Here is a 4,792-nt window from a genome sequence, read left to right as displayed (position 1 = left end):
AATGGTAGCCGACTGAGAGCATCAGCGCAGTTCTCTGTGCCTGGCCTGTGGCGAATTACATAGTTATATGCAGACAGCGTGAGCGCCCATCTTTGGAAGCGAGCAAAGGCATTGGTATTGATACCTTTGCTCTCTAAGAATAGCGATATAAGCGGGTTATGGTCAGTTTCTAACTCGAACTTAAGCTCAAACAGATACTGATGCATTTTTTTTACCCCATAAACGCATGTCAGAGCTTTTTCAATCATGCTGTAGGCCCTTTCAGCCTTGGACAAGCTCCTGAACGCATAAGCGACCGGTTGCAATGTCCCCAATTCGTTTGCTTGTTGTAACACACACCCGACCCTGTACGAAGACGCATCGCAAGCTAGCACTAAACGTTTACATGGATCATACAGGGCAAGCAATTTGTTGGAACATAACAGATTTCAGGCTTTCTCAAAAGCAGCCTCTTGTGATTTCCCCCATACCCAGTCATCTCCCTTGTGTAGCAACACATGTAGAGGTTCTAGCAAGGTGCTTAACCCGGGTAGGAAATTAACAAAATAATTGAGGAGTCCCAGGAGCGACCGCAGCTCCGTCACGTTCTGTGGTCTCGGCATGTTCTTGATGGCCTCCATCTTGGCATCGGTGGGTCTGATGCCGTCTGCCGTGATTCTTCTCCCTAAGAACTTGACCTTTGGTACCAGGAAAACACACTTAGGTTGAAAAGCTCAGAGTCCCACATGATCTAGCCAACTTAGAACCTCTTTCAGGTTCTGCAAGTGTTCGATGGTGTCCCGACCTGTGACCGGTATGTCGTCCTGGAAAACCACGGTGCACAGAACCGACTTTTTCATGTTCCTTTGAAAAATAGCCGCGGCCGATCGAATCCCAAACGGGCATCTATTGTAGATGAACAGACCTTTGTGCGTGTTGATGCAGGTGAGGCCTTTCGAAGATTCCACTAACTCCTGCATCATGTAGGCCGAGGTCAGGTCCAACTTGGTGAACGTCTTTCCTCCTGCCAGCATCGCAAATAAGTCATCTGCCTTGGGTAGCGGGTACTGGTCCTGCAGCGAAAAACGGTTAATCGTTACTTTATAGTCCCCGCAAATTCTGACTGTGCCGTCACCCTTGAGAACCAGAACAATCGGACTGGCCCACTCGTTGAACTCCACCGGCGCGATGATGCCCTCTCGTTGCAGCCTGTCTAGCTCGATCTCCACTTTCTCTTGCATCATACATGGCACCACCCGTGCCTTGTGATGGATGGGTCATGTACCGGGACTCAAGTGTAACTGCACCTTCGCCCCCGAGAAACTTCCGACGCCTGGCTCAAACAACGACGGAAACTTGCTCAGACTCTGAGCACTTGCTTTGGGAGTCTTGTGTCTGGCATGCGAACTATGTGGCCTGCCCAGCAGAGCTAATCAAGTGTGGTCAGTGCTTCATTGCTGGGGGATGTTAGTGCGTCTGTCCTCCCAGGGGATTTGTAGGATCTTGCGGACACATCGTTGATGATATTTCTCCAGTGACTTGAGGTGTCTACTGTACATGGTCCATGTCTCTGAGCCATACAGGAGGGCAGGTATTACTACAGCCCTGTAGACCATGGCCTTGGTGGCAGCTTTGAGGGCCTGGTCTTCAAACACTCTTTTCCTCAGGCGGCCGAAGGCTGCACTGGCATACTGGAGGCAGTGTTGAATCTCGTCGTCAATGCCTGCAGTGCATTGCAGTGAGTAGGCGAGCTGTGGAGGGTTGCACCTGAAACAGTGCCAGTGTTCCCAACAGGAGCCACCGTAGGAGCCCCGCAGGTTCTGGGTTTAGGCATGCACTGCGATCTGTTTAAAAATCCTCTTGACAGATCGCACACATGTACAAGAAAAGTAGCACTGATGCCGCAGGTTTGGGCTATTTGCCCAACTACTGGCCAGTAGCTACAGACAAAACTGCTATGGTTATGTTTTAGCTTTTAAATTAAACAAGTTGTTAGTGCAAAGCCTGACTTAAGTCTTTAACAACTTTAACTTGTTAACTATTTCATTGGTTTTGGATCTTGTTCTGAGGAGTGGTGGTAATTTAAAGAGTAACTTTTAAGAACATAAGAAATAGGAGCAGGAGTAGGCCATACGGCCCCTCAAGCCTGCTCCGCCATTTAATACGATCATGGCTGATCTGATCATGGGCTCAGGTCCACTTCCCCGCCCACTCTCCATAACCCTTTATTCCCTTATTGTTTAAGAAACTGTTTATTTCTGTCTTAAATTTATTCAATGTACCGGCTTCCACAGCTCACTGAGGCAACAAATTCCACAGATTTATAACCCTCTGAGAGAAGAAATTTCTCCTCATCTCAGATTTAAATGGGTGGCCCCTTATTCTAAGATTATGCCCCCTAGTTCTAGTCTCCCCTATCAGTGGAAACATCCTCTCTGCATCCACCTTGTCAAGCCCCCTCATAATCTTATACGTTTTGATAAGATCACCTCTCATTCTTCTGAATTCCAATGAGTAGAGGCTCAACCTACTCAACCTTTCCTCATAAGTCAACCCCGTCATCTCCGGAATCAACCTAATGAACCTTCTCTGAACTGCCTCCAAAGCAAGTATATCCTTTCGTAAATACGGAAACCAAAACTTCACGCAGTATTCCAGGTGTGGCCTCACCAATGCCCTGTATAGTTGGAGCAAGACTTCCCTGCTTTTATACTCCATCCCCTTTGCAATAAAGGCCAAGATTCCATTGGCCTTCCTGATCACTTGCTGTACCTGCATACTATCCTTTTGTGTTTCATGCACAAGCAACCCCAGGTCCCTCTGTACTGCAGCACTTTGCAATCTTTCTCCATTTAAAATCTAACTTGCTCTTTGATTTTTTTCTGCCAAAGTGCATGACCTCGCACTTTCCAACATTATACTCCATCTGCCAATTTTCACCCACTCACTTAGCCTGTCTGTCCTTTTGCAGATTTTTTGTGGCCTCACATATTGCTTTTCCTCCCATCTTTGTATTGTCAGCAAACTTGGCTACTTTACACTCTGTCCCTTCCTCCAAGTCGTTAATATAGATGGTAAATAGTTGGGGTCCCAGCACTGATCCCTGCGGCACCCCACTGGTTACTGATTGCCAACCTGAGAATGAAGCATTTAACCCTACTCTCTGATTTCTGTTCGTTAGCCAATCCCTCTATCCATGCTAATATATTACCCCCAAGTATGAACTTTTATCTTGTGCAGTAACCTTTTATGTGGTACCTTGTCAAATGCCTTCTGGAAGTCCAAATACACCACATCCACTGGTTCCCCTTTATCAGCCCTGTTCATTACATTCTCAAAGAATTCTATCAGATTTGTCAAACATGATTTCCCCTTCATAAATCCATGCTGACTCTGCCTGACCGAATTTTGCTTCTCCAAATGTCCTGCTGCTGCTTCTTTAATAATGGACTCCAACATCTTCCCAACCACAGATGTTAGGCTAACTGGTCTATAGTTTCCTGCTTTTGTCTGCCTCCTTTTTTAAATAGGAGCGTTACATTTGCAGTTTTTCAATCTGCAATCTGTGTACAAGATAAACATTCTGTTCAATTAAATTTTTTATAATTTTAAACTTGAAAATGACTGTTTAAAAATTATTTTTTTCAGTTAATGCTGTTTAAAATAATTATCCCAGAATATATGTTTTAAATGTTAACTTTTTATGCTGTTTAAAAATGTTATGTACGACTTTGTAAAAATGTTTAAAATCTTAAATATCACGTCCAAGATGAATTTTTGTCAGTCATGTATGATGGGTGGCGATCCGATCTCACCCGTTTCGCTCCACTGCTCAACGTGAATTTCTACCTATTCACTTTATTAAAATTACTCTTACAATTCTCCATTTTTTTTCCTACATGTACTGCATCTATTTAAAGAGGAAGCCTGTGAGGGAGAAACATGCCTCATGATGATTTCATCCCGATCCTCTGTGATTCTGGCACATAGAATTGAACGCATCAGGGAACAACAAAGAAGAATGAGGAACCTGATCAGGAGGAACACCACCCACCCAAGGGAGTGTATAGGGAGAGGCTGTCTTTTGAAATGATGTCAGAGGAGTTGTGTGTGAGGAGGCTGTGTTTTAGCAAAGAGGCAATTGACCGATTGTGTGACATGTTAAAGGACAACCTTCAAACATGCTCGAAGATCCGCACGGCCTTGTCAATATCCATGAAGGTAACGATAGCACTGAACTTCTTTGCATCAGGGTAATTTCAGTCAGGCACCAGTGACATTTCAAACATTACCCAGAGTGTTGCGAGGGCCTGCATTCACCATCTCACAGATGCCATAATCCGTAGGGCCTCTTGAGTTCATAGACTTCGACTTGTCCACTCAGCAGCAAAAGGAGGGTCCTTGCATTTTATAGAATTGCTGTCTTCCCAAAAGTGATTGGGGCTGTTGATGGAACTCATGTTGCATTGAAGGCACCAATTGACACACCTGTGATATACATCAACAGGAAGGGGTATCATTCATTAAATGTAATGATCATCTGTGATGCGCAACTCAGGATCACTGGGGAAGTGCTCATGACTCCTTCGTCCTCCGTCACTCGGACTTATATGGCGCTCTCAGCACATTGCCTCCAGGATCCACATGGATATTGGGAAACAAGGGCTACCCACTAAAACCATGGCTGATGACACCATACCACAGAACCAATAATGAGGCAGAAAAGAGATACAACCACGCACATGTGGCCACACGTCAAGTGGTCAAGAGCACAATCGGGATTGTTAAATCGCGCTACCGATGCCTGGTCAGA

Source organism: Pristiophorus japonicus, chromosome 1, assembly GCF_044704955.1.
Source record: "Pristiophorus japonicus isolate sPriJap1 chromosome 1, sPriJap1.hap1, whole genome shotgun sequence".
Taxonomy (NCBI): Eukaryota; Metazoa; Chordata; class Chondrichthyes; family Pristiophoridae; genus Pristiophorus; species Pristiophorus japonicus.
Note: the sequence above shows the minus strand (reverse complement) of the source record.